This window comes from Antechinus flavipes, chromosome 1, assembly GCF_016432865.1.
Source record: "Antechinus flavipes isolate AdamAnt ecotype Samford, QLD, Australia chromosome 1, AdamAnt_v2, whole genome shotgun sequence".
Classification (NCBI taxonomy): domain Eukaryota; kingdom Metazoa; phylum Chordata; class Mammalia; order Dasyuromorphia; family Dasyuridae; genus Antechinus; species Antechinus flavipes.
The window spans coordinates 576,410,713-576,425,834 of record NC_067398.1 but is presented as its reverse complement, the minus strand read 5'-3'; the positions used below and the strand labels follow the sequence as shown (position 1 = coordinate 576,425,834).

At 34.3% G+C, this 15,122-nt stretch overlaps 1 protein-coding gene across 1 annotated transcript in view; it reads left to right on the top strand.

Moving 5' to 3' along the window:
• Positions 1–1,342: 1,342 nt before the first annotated feature.
• The window catches only part of TRIQK (triple QxxK/R motif containing), a 145,266-nt gene continuing 131,486 nt past the window's right edge, over positions 1,343–15,122 (top strand). The window contains exon 1 of the mRNA XM_051970845.1: positions 1,343–1,473. The gene's annotated coding sequence lies outside the window, so the exon portion shown is untranslated. The remainder of the gene's footprint in view (positions 1,474–15,122) is intronic.

Genomic DNA, 15,122 nt, shown 5'->3' with positions numbered 1-15,122 from the left:
GAGGGACATTATGAAACCTGGGACTTTTATGGGATAATTTTAGGGTCCTTAGAATTTGCAAGGGCTTAGAGAAATTCTCCATCCAGAACTTCCATTATTTAGATACCCTGATTTCAGAAATTCACAAGAGGAATATTAGCAATTTTTAAAAAGCATTTTTTTTCCCAAGCTGGAATTTAACATTGTTTCAGATCAGTTTCTTTTAGATAACTTTACTTTTTTGAACATTTATATATTGATATCTGTTGTACTTATGTACAAGATCAAGCAAAAATTTAGTCACGTGTACCTTATAAAGTTCTTTTTTTTTTTTTAATTTTAAGGAGAACTGGACTACTTGCTTCATTGTGGATCCTTAAACATTTAAGTTTTGTAAATTTCTTTTATATACTTTTTGTCATTTGATCTTCATTAACAGTCTTGGCAGGTAAGTAGTACAGGGATTATCCCCTTTTCACAATGTCTTGTCTGAAGTCACAAAGCAAGTAAAATGTCTGAAGTTGGATTTGAAACTAGATATTTCTAACACCACAAGCAGTATGCTGGATTGCCTTTCAAGATAATTTTTAAGTTCCCCCCTAGTTCTAATTCCTGTTCTCCTGCTATTCTACAACATTTTCATTTTAATCTTTTTCATTTTAAAGAAAAGGAAAATGGGCTTCAAGAAGGATGAAGTGACCAAGATCATATAATCAGTAATAGGTCAGATATCTGAATTTAGCCTGCTGATTCCAGTGATTTTCTTTTTTTATCTATCTATCTATCATCTATCAACGCATTGGAGGAAGAAACTGGTTTCAGAACACAAGAAACCGCTAATCTGACAAAATTAAAGGATTTGGACTAGAAATGATTTTTAACCTGGTATACCTGGACTTTAAATTAAACATATAATAAGAAAGCATATAGTATGTACATAAAATTTACATTGTCATATATTTAGGAATAAATTGTTTAAAATATGCTATATATGAGTTATGTATGTATACACATAGGCACACAATTTTTTTTTTTTTTGGGTCAGGGAACTCAGGTTAAAGGCTTTTCCCGTATGTCAATGACAACTTTAATATAATTTTCTTTTTGTAATTTTATGCATTTAAAAACATTACTGAGACACGGTTCATAGGGAGGTCCATGACCCAAATAAGGATAAACACTTTTGAACTTCAACTATTTCTAGCTCCCTTTCCACCTCTTAATACTTCATGTATTTAAGAGAAGGCAATTTACATTGCCTTCTAAGACCAAAAGACGCCTAAGGAAAGAAGGACCAATCAGAGATCAGGCTGGCGGATGCTTCCACTCACCCCATACTTCTGGTTTAAGGGATGAGCCCTTGTGGCCAATCAGATATCAGAGCCCCCGTTTTGTTCCGCCCCCTGTAGACGGAGTGACAGCACGGAGCAGGGTTACGTGTGCCAACTGCTGGATTTCCTAAGTTTGCCTGCCCTTGCCTAGGTGCGAGCTGAGGTGTGTGAGTGTCGGGGACTCATGGGTTTGGGGAGGCCTCAGCCTGGACGACCCTCCGCGATCTGGGTCTGAAAACACGAGCCCTTGTCTCTTAGGAGGCGCGGGAAGGAAGGTGGGCAGTGTTTAAAGACGTTGGGGAAGGAAATTGGGAGTGGATGGAGGGGTTGGGGTGGCGATGCTACTTTGTGAGAAGAGGGAAATCTCGCGGTTGCTAGGAAACGCGTCCTCCCTCTCCCTCCCCTCCCCCTAGTCTTCCCCTCTCTTCTCGCCAGCGTGTCTGATTCCGTGGGGCGGGTGTACTAAGAGGCGTCCCGCCTTCTTTTCTTGGCGTGCTTTGGCTGGGGATTGGCTCACTCTGGCTGTCAGTTACATTTGGGGGTGTGGGGAGTGGGGGTGTGTCATTTACCTTTGCCCTCTCTTTTCTGTGATCATTTTGATAGTATCTGGCCTAATAATGTTCTTTCCTCACATCTCTCCAAAAAGCCACAGACAGACAGACAGATAGACACAAACACACACAATACACAGGAAAAACCGAACAAGGTCAGGGGTGTATCTCTTTGGGGGTAATTTTTCTTCTATACCCACACCGGGGGGCTGTATGTGGCCCGGCTAAGTGATGCACCTCGCCCAGCTCAGATCCCATGCATCCTTTCCTCCTCCCCCAAATCTTTTACAGGAGTAACGCAGAAACCATGTCAACTGATCAACATTTTAAAAGCCCCTACTATGTGCCGGGCACTGCCCTCGGTGCTGAACGTACAAAATGAGTCAAAAGCAGCTCCTGCCCACAGGGAGCTTACAATCTAATGAATGCGGGGAGACAACAAACAAATATATACAAAGCAAGCTTTATACTGGAATAGATGCGTATAAATATATATGATATAATATATAGGAAAATTCGAGAGATATCCTTAAAGGAGAAGAGGTTATTTAATATCGGAAGTAGTAACAAAGCAATGGGGGACAAGGAGTTTTCCTATTCCCCTTCCTTGATTAGAGAATGAGTGAGGGACACAGAAAATACTGGAAAGTGTGAGCAAAGAGGCTGTGTTCTATGGGATGGACCAGATTTCTGTAATAGCTAGTAAATGAAAGGAGTGAAAGAAATAAAGATTTAGAATGAAGTAAATCTATTGCTTATGGAAAAGATATTCTTGAGGAATAAAATCATCTATAGTTTGTTTTTGTTTTTGTTTTTCCCTCTGAATTCAGAATTCAGCTACATTTATCCCTTTCTTGACATTCCCATCTTTATTATCAGTCAACCAGCTATCTCTTATCTATCTATAACTATCCCAAAGGACTACCTTTCTTTGTTCACATTTCTGTATTCCAAAAGACCTAATCTTAAATGTGGGGAAAAAAACTAAGAGATTAGGACAACTTTCTTATTTCACACAAGAGGAAATTGGAGGATCAGAAAATTAAACCAAGGTCCTAGAGGGAGTTAGTATAACCTGGATTAAAATAAATGTCTCCTGATATTTAGTTTAATACCTTTAAAGAACAAATGTAACAAACTAACAAGCCAAAAATACAACCAGATCTGCAATTTCATCACTGTATGGAACTTTCTGGGAGAAAATTACCAATGTAGATATACATCTTCTTTGAAATTTATAGAATTAGAGAACTGCTTGGGGACCTGAAAGTAAGAGAGTTGTTGGAGACAACTTGAAAGGTTAAATATATTGTCTGAGTTCACACAGTTAGAATGTGCAAAGACTAGACTCGAGTCCTGGTGTTCCTAAATCTAATCTGAGACTGGCTCTTTTATCCATTATGCCAGGTTGCATGTCATCATAGTTCCTGACAGTAACAGAAGCTTAAAGATATGCTTATTCACTTTATTTCCATCTTAGTCCAGTGTTTTTTTGTTTTTTTGTTTGTTTGTTTTTTAATTTAAGCATCGTCCACTCCTTTAATTCCTAATCTTCATTATACCTGTCTTGTCCTTTTAGGGTCACCAGCTACTTTTCCCTTCCAATTCTTCTCTTCTTCATTGCCAACTAGTATGGTTGTAACTTGTCCTGACTCACATCCCTGAGACTGTGTGGGCCATCAAGAAAAGGAATTTGATTTGGATTCTCTCCTGCATTAGCTTACCTTTGATCTTTCATTAAGGTAATGGGATAGACAGATTTACAGACTATTTTATTTGGTTACTGGATTATTTGAGGTAAAGCAGTCAGAGGCAGCACTGCTTTGAAAAATTCAAGAATATTACTAAAGAGATTTTTAGTGGGCACCTAAAAAAAGAAGCAGAAGTAATAGGACTAGCATATCTTAATCAAAAAAAAATTGCAGATCTTAGAAATGATCATTTAAATTTAGGTTACTTAGATTTTATGAAAGCATTTGATGTTTTCCAAACATAAAAAAGTTAGAAAGGCAAAAGAGTAAATACTATTACAATTAGGTAGACTTGGAACTGGTTGATGGAATAGACAATGATTTTGCTATGAGTTTAGGAATTTAGAAGACTGTCTTCACGGCAGCATTTTTTTAAAACATTTGGCCTTGTCCTTATTTAATATTGTTTCAGTGACTTGGGATAAAAGTTCTGTAACTGTAACTATCATTGGTTAACATTTTAAATTTTGCAAATGACCCGAAGTTGGGAGGGATGATTGATTTGCTGAATAACTAGTCAGGATCCAAAAAGATCTTGATGGTCTGGCATATCCAAGGCCACTAGAATTAAATTTAATAGTGATAAATGCTATGTACTTGGTTTCAAAAAAAACTAGTAGAAAATCAGAATTCAAACCTAGAGTATCTGATTTGGAATCTAATCCTCTTACGATTGCACACCCATTGTTATTTACCAAGGAATCCAAATTCCAACTAGTATCTACTTTAATATATTTGATATTTATATTTTATGTACTTTCATATATTTGATATATAGTATTTCATATTTTCAAGTAGCGATATTTAATATTTAATAAGGCAATAATAAAGGTGGTTTTTAAAATTTCCTGGTGTGATCATACCTTTCTCTAAAAATCGTAATCCTAATCAAACTCTGCTAATATAATTGAGATAAGAACTATATTGGATAGACTTGATGTTTTATCATTATCATCATCATTGCATAGTCTTCAGCTATGACTCAGGTTGGTACTGTGAACAACTTCCCATCTATTCTACCTCCCTGCCCTCTCTTCTCTCCATACATACATACAGGGAGAGAAAAACCTAAGGATAAGATAGCATATATCTCTTTCAGCCCTTCTTACTTCAGTCCTGCACCTGTTTTTTATTTTTCTTTCTTTTTGGGGGGAGGAGGAGAGGCAAAGCAATCAGGATTAAGTGACTTTCCCAGGGTCACACAGCTAGACTGGTGCTCTTTCCACTGTAGTACCTAATTGCCCCTACTCACTTTTCACAGATCCAGGAAAACACTTCTCCTTCCAAAGCCTTTCTGCTGATTCTTGCCCACCTACTCGATCATCACTTTGCTTTCTTCCTACTAAAGCCAGCCTTCGCCATCTATCTCTATATACAGATGGTTTTTTACTACTTCCTGGCACCAGCAAATGCCCCATAGAGCTGCAATCAATCACATCCCTCTTCAGTTGTTCCCACTTTGGTGAGAGAGCTATGGAGGGAACATTTCCTCTGGCATTTCAAACAGTAGAATCTTGCCAATCCCTCCATCTCTCAGCTTCACAATGTCTTCTGGCAATGGAAAACTGCAAGATGATGACTAAATATGTTACCTTGTTTGGGTTCATATTAGTATAGATTTAAAGTTAGAATTTTTAAAATAATCTAGTCCAGACTCCTCATTATTTTATATAAGATTCTGAGGCCCCGAGATAGCAAGTAACTTACAGAACATCACAAGGGGAGTAGCAGAAGTGGAATTTAATCTTAATTCCTTTGACATGTGGGGCCATTTCCACATGCTACTTCTGAGAAATAGGGATTAAACAAATCTAAGAAAAAATTCTGCAGATGATTTCTGGTTATTCTTCACTAGATTAATGCAATTTTATAATTAGAAATAATAAAGATAAAATTACATACAACAATTTCATCAATATTTTAAAACTAAAAAGATTTTTTTAAAAATTGATTTTTTAAAGAAACAGCTATGTTCATTTCAATTCTGTGCAAAATAAGATATTGTCCCCTCATCTATGCAAAGAAGAGTCCAGGATACTATGGAGTAAAAGAAAAAATAAAAATGATCTTTGTCTTCAGAGTTTACATGCCACTGGGGGAATTAAGAGGGACTATATAATATGTATATGTGCACAAATGGGCAAAATAATACAAGATTATTTGAAGAGGGGGAGGACTTAGCAAATATATATGTATGTATGTGTTTCAGGTGTGGAGGAAGGGTTGATATGGCAAGGATTGCTGCCCCTGGGAAAGGGTGGCTTCTGGCCTCTGATCTGAGCTTATGGGATATAGTTTGTGCTAGTATAGGAAGGAGATAGAATGTTATGTCCAAGGTGGAAATGTTCAAGTATACAATCAAGCAATGAGTGGTTACAATTTTGTACTGAAAAGATGAATTCTTCAGTGAAAGTATAGGTATTATTTCACTAAGAAATTATGCCCTTTGTTATATGGAGTCTCTGGGAGGGCAATGAAGAAGAATTTTACTTGATGTAAAAACAAAAGATATCAATAAAATTTTATTCTTTTAAAATGCTGCTTTCATATCTTTCTTTTAGAAGTTTTGATTGTCTCAACACTGGAACCAGAAGTCACAGAAACTAAATCTTTTTGCTTAGTAGAAGAGCATGCATATAGTTTACTAACCTTGGGCTGCTCTCTAATCTGCTCTAATGCTCTTCTAATCTGGCCTTAGACACTCAGCTTTGTGGGCCTGAGTAAATTACTTAATTTTAGTGTGCCTCAGTTTCCATATATATATATGTATATATATAATTAGATTATTAAAACTAGCATCTACCTTACAATAGAGAATTATTGTGAGAATAAAATGAAATGTTTGTAAAGCAATTTTCAAACCTTTAAAATGCTAAAATATGTTACTTATCATAATATTAATTATTGTATTTGTCATTTTCTTGAGGATGTCCAATGCAGAATCCAAATTGTGAGATTCCCTATCAATGACAAATTCCTCTTAAATGCTTCTGTGAATGTACATGACATTTTGTAACTATCAAACAGTAGAATATGAAAGATTCTTCAGTCAAATATACCCCATTTAACAAAAATCAGCCTAATCTCACAAAACTGAAATGGGAAAAATTTAAATGCTTTTACCCAGAGTATGATTCATTCCTCATTCATAAAATAGGGGAAATAATGCTCTAGTGTGTATCTAGGATGGCAGAAGTATGAGGACCAATGATATCAAAAGGTATTTTGCAAAGCTTCACAGTACTCATGAATATTAGTTATTAGTTTGTTTGTTTGTTTTTTCCTACCAGCTTTTGGTAAAGTTTTTTGATTGTTGCTAAATTCCTTTTGTTCCTTGTATTGCCATGATTTATTGTTTTTAATCTTTTTTTTAACTTATAATTTCTGATTAAGAAAAGCTAGAACTTCCAATATACTTCTGTTTTTCTGACCCCATTCTGCATGTTGCTTTTTTTTTCTTGACTTTAAATGTTGGACAATATGATTTTTTATAATTTCTATTGCATTTATTTACTAAAATTGATATAATATATTTACTATAAAGAGTTATTTTTGTACAGCTTAATCTTGAGAAAATGTAAAACATTTCACAATTAAAGAACAAGAGGAAAGGGAATTGCACAAGTTGTTTCTGCCATGGTAACATTTGATGCCTATCCTTAGGAGTGTTCTTGATATCACCTACCTTTCTTTGACTATAGCAGCAACTGCCATATATACTTTATGTGCATGTCTGAAATATTTTTAATACTTTGTGTCAAACATTGTTTGAGAATGTGCTCATTCATGATGTGTATAACAGCTTTTTAAAACTTCTGGTTTTATCTGATAGATTTATACCATTAGAATCAGAAAGAGCTTGTAAATTGCCAAAGAATAACCATCTTCTTTTCAAAATCATTTGGAACATAAGTAGTGCTTTTGTCATCCTCTTTGTAATTAGTCATTATTTCTGGAAATTTGTGGTAATTTCAGCTCTACTCTCTTCAGATTTCAGCTTTATTTCATCTAATCTGTATTTAAAGATGAAGTTATTTTTACAAGGATTTGCATTGATCTGCTGTGCATTGTTGTTTGACTTGAAATTGAAGATGCCATAAACAAAAACAGTATGAAGAAAACATTCAGTTCTGCAGTCCACTTCAGGCATATTTGTGGTTTGCCTGCATTAAAGTCCAGCATTATCTATACATTTTAGCAGGTAGCAGGATGTTGATATTTCTGATACAGTGTGTTGAATAATTATGTACACAGGCATGAAGGAAGGCTCTCCTCTGGGTCAAGCTGATCTTTTGCATCTGAGGGAGAAACAGAAGGCAGGCAACACAAACTTCCACCACCACCTCCATTACAAACTATCGTTATACCCTGAAAGGGATTCCAGAGCCAAAACCATCATTCCTGTTTCCAAGTCAGTCCCCATACTTGGAAGAACTGCTTTGGTGACAGGCTAGCGATCTCCACCAATTGTCAACTGGTTGCCACTTGGCAGGTCAGCTTAGGTGAAGCAGAGCAGCTCTGACTCACTATGCCAAAAATCTCTCTATTTCTGTAAACGGATCTAGATATAGAATGTGCTAGGTAAGCCAAACCATGACCACCAACTTGACCAACCTCTTACTTCTGATTCTAAACTCGGAAGTCTTGGGGAGAGCAGTGCCTTCCAGACATTTGCCCTGTTTCCAAACATGATCATACAATCATCACTAGGGATAAATTAGGGTGGAGAAAGAACCCATCTTCCTTCACTACCATTAATACCAGTTGGTGATCAATTACCCAGAAGTTCTGGGAATGACAACACCCCCCAGATTGTGAGTCTTGTTCCTAGATCTGCCCTATTAGCCATCATCTTGGAGACAATCCACGACAATGCAACCTGACAGCTACTTTTTCAGATACTACATAAAATACCCTCCTCAAAAAATTCATACCACCAAATTCCATGACCTCGTCAAATAGTTCAGCATTACAAACTGATATGATTTTATCTGTAGAAATGACATTATCGATGATATATCCACCTGCTTTGTTGCCATTCCCGTCAACTCTACACAAAAGATTTTTCTATGTGACTTATATAGTCACAACCTTCCATGCATACAGTCCCCCTCATGGAATGTGAGCAGAAATTTTCTTACTTTCCTATTTATTTTAGCCATATGGTTTAGCACTGTACTTTACACATGGTAAATACTTATTAAAGGTTTTTCATGAAGTTGGTCATGCATCACTCAGTTATTGGGTCAGTCTGCCATGCTGTGCCATCCCATTGATTTTTTTGAGTTTTAGAATCATTCATAGTGATTGTAGCAGTTTCAAGGCACATAAATCCCCTACTTTATATCATCCTGGCTTGTATTCCTTTCCTTTGTCTTTCCACCTCACAACATAGATCATGGTTAGAATTTTAAAGAAGCTAGTATGAATGTTATCATCATCATCTTGTTCTCATCTTTTTGATGGAGATCAAGTAGAAATTCCAGAAACCAAGTCACTGTCCTGCTATGTTTCTTTTATATTTTAATATAAATCTGTAGACTGTCATGTAGGTAGATAAAATTATTGCTTTCTGTAATTGAATACAAGTAGTGGGATGTAAGCTCTTCTTTAGACTTATTGAAAGCATCTTGAGGACACCTTCAGTAACAGATAAGATGACAGGGATGATATGAATCTCATCCTGTCCCCACATGGTTTTAATTTCTTCTGCCAGATGTCTACTGCATTTTGAAAGCATTTTATCCAATATAATTTGGAGATTATGAGGATTCAGTATTGTAATGTTTATTAAAATGTGCTTAGATTTTTAATGGATCAGTGCTACATCTAGGCAGTTGGCAATAGTTTTGTTCATAATGTTGCTCCATTTCTACTCTGGCTTTTTTTTAAATTCTCAAGATTATTTGGAGATCTCTGTCTGTAAAATGGGTATTTGTCATCTGTTAGTTTGTAAAGGATAGTTTGTTATTTTAGCCCTATGATCATGAAATACTAGATATCCAGTAGATGCTAAATTTGTGTGACCTGCTTTGATATATTGAGTAATTCCCACAATTTCATTGCATAATCTGCATCAGTTAATAAGTCTGTGTTTGTTAAAGCCAAGTTTTCTTGTAATTTCTAGTGGTATTTGTCTGGTCCTGAATCAGTATCATTATTGTAAACAGTGCTGTATGACTCAAGATCTTGTTTGATCATTTGATTTATTTGATAAGTGATATCTTTTTTTTTTTTTTTTTGAGATATCATTCACTAAGTTCATGTGGATGTCACATGTGGTTTGCTTTTTGCTTCCAGTCTTGAATCTTAGCTGTCTAGAGATAAACTACTTTCAGTTATATTTGGCAGATCCAGTGATATAGAACTATTATTAGCATTTAGTACTGCTTTCTGAAGTAAGGACCGTTTGTTCCAAAAATGTTTCTATAAATTTTTAAATCTATTTGTTGTATGCTCAGAAAATATCTATCAATCCTCTTTTACTTTTTAGATAAGGAAGTATTATTCCTTCTGTAACTGCCTGGAGGTGATGAGATCCATTTTTTGTTAACATACAGTTTTTGTTTGGACACCTTCTAGCTCTATCATTGTCCATTTTAATGTGCCACAAATACACATTAAGAATAATGTTGCATAGGTGTTAGTGCTAATGCCCTAAATATTTTCCTTCTATTAATCTTTGATTTCAGAATGTGAAGTAGTCTCAACATATATAGTCTCAGTTTTCTCTTTGATAACCATATATTCATTGGCTTTTACCTAAAAAAGAATATTTTGTTTCTAAGTGTCACCATCTATTGATTCAACCTCAGTCTCCAGTTTCCTTTTACAGTGTTTTGATAACACTGGAGGAAGTTTCTACAAGATAGATTAATTGTTTAATGGTTTTCATTGAAATGATATAACTTGGATATTAAGTGACTAACATGATTTGGGGGGTGGGGAGGATAGGCGGGTCTTTGATCTGATCTCAAAACCAAACTTAGTTAGGTCTGTTGATGAGTGATGATTTAAGACAAGGCAGAACCATAGAAACCTTAAGTTATCTCTGAAATTGCCATGTTTCTTGTCACTTATTCTTGACTCTATTATGTTGGTGATATGTTTTAAATAAAGAAGAAAGTACTTTTTTTCAATTTGGACATCAAATACGCAAGTATTATCAATGAACTTCGGTCTCATTTATCTACTTATTTGTTTGTTTTGTTTTTGCAGTGTATGATAATTCATGAGAATGGAAATGAGGTTAAAACGCTTTTGATAATTAAAGTCAGTATCACTATGATTTGGGATAGCTTGTTCAATAAAGTTTGAGTTAGTAAAAAGTTGTTTTTTTACCCTTGGACTTTGGGGCACACTCTATTTGTTCTTCACTTTATATTTGTTCTCTCGTATTTATAGATTTAAAATATACATTTGTTCCTATTTTTTTTTTTAGATCTCCTGTATTTCCTTTTGTATGTTTTTATTTCCATTGATAGTGCTATTCCTTATGTTTAAAAAAAAATAAGTATAGCCAATCATTAACATATGCCATGTTCCAAATCAGTGGACTAAAGGTATACAAAAAATTCAGGAGGAGATACAATTGGTTTAACAGCTGACTCCCCAGGAAAAAATATTCATGATAGACTTTTAATTTTAATCTGCTTAGGAACAAGCTTTGATTTGTATTGATTTCAGAAATGCAAATGTTTACACCTAAAATTTAACAATTAGCTCTCACAAGCCAGTTTGAGCTGGTGCCAACAGCCCATATAAATGCCTATCAATATCTCTTTTGTGGGACTAATCTTGGTCATTATGATTATAAAACCTTCAGATTTTATTGTTTTGTGTTGGCTGTTCTTTCTACTTACATTTTGTAGCTATTACATATATTTCCTTCCTATCTCTTCTTACTTCACATTTGTATCAATTTACATAAATTTTTTCATGCTCACTATATTCCTCATATTTGCCATTTCTCAAAGAATGACAATATTACTTTAAATTCACATACTCCAATTTGTGTAGCTATTTCCCAGTTTATGGACATCTACTATGTTTGTCTTTTTCTACCCTAAAACAAAGTGCTACTATAAATATTTTTGGATAGAGTGAGTCTTTCATTCTTTTGAGATATGTGCCTAGGAGTGCAATCTTTCAGTTGTAAACTTGTAAACATTTCATCCAGTTTTCATAATTCCAAATTGCATTCCAGAATGGTTATTCCAATTCATGACTCTACTAAAAATGCATTAGTATGTTTATCTTCAACACCTCTAACTTTGATTATTCTCATCTTTTATTATTTTTGATCAGTTTGCAAAGAGTGAGACATACCATATGAGTTTTGAATTGCATTTCTCTAAATATTAGTAATTTAGGATATTCTTTTATGACTGTAAATAGATGGCAATTTTACCTTCAAGAACTGTTTGTTCATATCACTTGTCTATTGGTAAATGGCTTTTGGTATCCTATATTTTTATTAGTTATATATCTTGCTTACCAAATCCTTATCAGAGAAATTTGCCAAAAAGATTATTTTCTCCATTTGCTTTTTCCCTCGTCCTAAAGTGTTAATTTTGTGTGTACAAAAAAGCTTTTCAATTTCATGTAATGGAAATCTTCTCCAACTTTTGTAATGGCCACATTTGTCTAAGAATTGATCTTAAACTTATAGCTATGAAAGATACACAATCTTTTCTCCTAATTTTTTTTAATGCCATAATCTTTAATCCTCAGATCACGCATCCTTTTTGAATTTATTGTGGAACGTAATGTAATGTTTTAGCTTCGGCCTAAGTTATTATTTCCCTTGAAATTTTATATCTTTCATTCCTCCAAATGAATTTTGTTTTTATTTTGTCTAGACCTGTAAAACATTCTCTTGGTAGTTTGATTGGCATAGCTTTACATCTATAAATTAACTTTGGTAGTATTGGGATTTTTATTATATTTTCACAGCTCAGCCATGAACATTGATTTTTTTTCTCCTTTTCCAGCTTTAAAGTCATACTATAGTTGCTTAAGGAGAACTGAGAAATTCAATATATTCAGGTGTGTTTTGGGTGGATTGACTCAAATATTTTATGCATTCATAGTTTATTTGAAAGGGATTTCCTTTTTTATATTGCTTTCTGGATTTGTTCTTATTATATATATAGAAATGCTATTGATTTTTTATTTTTTTATGTCACGTAACTGCTTAAGCTATTGATTGTCTCAGTTTCCTTACGTAGTTCCTATGATTTTCTAAAGAAGTAATATCAGCAATAAATAAGGATTTTTATAGATTTTAAGTGACATTAAACCATGAATACTTTATTTGAACTACTTAAACATGCAGTTGACCAGTATTTAAAAGTATTATTAACGTTCTTATCTTTTGATAATAGGTACATGATAACTTCTGTAAAGAAAGATGGGATCAGACTTATGTTGAAAAAGGAAGCTGGTAAAATTCTCTGCTAGTGATTCATGTACCACTATGAAGCATTTGAGTCAATGGTTATGGATCTCAATCGACTCCACCATTTTCCAGGTTGCAGAACGGCTAGCGAGTGGATGAACATTTTTTGATGTAACTGTTCTATTAATTCATTATATTAGTGGTGTAAAACTTTCTGGTGATTGTTTGATTCAACTTTTATTTTCATTGTCCATTTTTTTATTGTCCATGAAGATGACAAAACCTTTTCTACATTTTTTTGGCTTCAGAATTTCTCTTACTTCTGATTGCTTTGACTCTAAAGGTGCTATAATAAAATTACTGATTGATATTCAACTGTTTATTTTGTTCATTGTACTGCTTTTATTTCTTCAGAATAGGACTACTTTTCCTTCTTTAGATTTTAATAACTTTGTTTTTGTATCTGTTATTTTGAATCATCTTGACCTAGGAATGAATTTTTTTAAACAATTTCCCTGAACTAATTGCAATTTATAGTTGTGTGGATTGGACATATAATAATAATAATAATAGCAACATTTATTATAATTTTTACTTAATATCTACTATGGGCCAGGCATTGTGCTAAGTGACTTTACAAATATTCTCTTATTTGATCCAAAAAAAGTCTTTGAATTAAATGAAAAGACATTGCTATATTGTAAGACTATAAGAAGATGCAGGTGTCTTCATACTATTTTATACATAGTTAGGGTTTGCCCACTTTTGTAGTTAGTGTCCTCTATACTAAAGGATTTCCAGTGATTTTTTTTTCCCCAATGTCTCTTGTCTTTCTTAGTATTAGCATTGAAGTATTAGCATTAGCCACTCTCTCTGCTGATCATTATCACGTTTTATGATCTCATATATTTCTTAACTTTCATAGGGAAACTTGCATCTCAAAGGATAGGCTTCTTACCCAATTAATGCTTTTGCCAGAGTTTTAGAAGCCATCTATGTATTCACAGCTACCCTAGTGGTTTCAGGACCTAGAATCTTCAATATACATCACCTTATCTCACAATCCTCTAATTTTTTATTGTCCCTTCCCTGTGACATGGAACACTTGGACCACTGGAGGGATTATTGCTGCAATTGCTGTTTCTGCTTCAGCTTTTGTTTTTGGTCTATTATTATTTCTTGGACTAGAACATTATTTTAATATGAGGCTGGATTAAGTCAAATTTGGAAGTATGCAAAGAGATTTCATTAATCTCCAAAAATTTAAAAGTAAGAGAAACCCATATTTTAAAATATATTCTCCTGATGATGATCAATAGCTATGATTTTAGGGCTCCTAGCATCATCATCATATTTGCTAGCATTTTTATAATATTTTAAGTATTACAAAGCATTTTACAACAATCGTCTCATTTGATCCTCTCAGCAAACCCTATGAAGTTTTAATAGTTATCCTTGAGGCTAAGATATTCAATAATTTATTTAAAGTCACTCAGCTGATAAGTGTCAGAAGCAGAATTCTAGCTAGCCTTTTAGTCCAGTGCTCTATTCACTGCCTCACAGAGAGCAATGACAAGATTCATTGTGGCTTTCATCAGATTTGAACTTACTACTAGTGATGACTTGCATACAAGAAGTACCATAAAAGTTATCGAAGAAAATGCATGATTAAAAAGGTAGGTAAGCCTGTAGTGTTGTTCAGTCATGTCCAAATCTTCATGATCTTATTTGGAGTTTTGCCAGCAAAGATATTGGAGTGCTTTGTCTTTTCCTCCTCCAGCTCATTTTACAGATGAGGAAACTGAGGTAAAGAGGGCAAAATGACTTTCCCAGTAAATGTCTTCCTGACTGTAGGCCCTACTTTCTATCCCCTGTATCACCTTACTGCCCTCTAATAATATAGTGATACTGAAGTAGAGGGAATAGAATTATCTCTGCTGCTGTGAGACCTATTCATTCATATAGAGAATAAAGTGATGAATAAGAACTGTATAGGAATGTGTGCAGATTGTGTTAGTATGGTGATACATATGCCAATAAGACCACAGGACTTTCAAAGCACCCAATTTTAAGTTATGCAGTTGAAATCGAATTTTATTTGTTTTAGTGT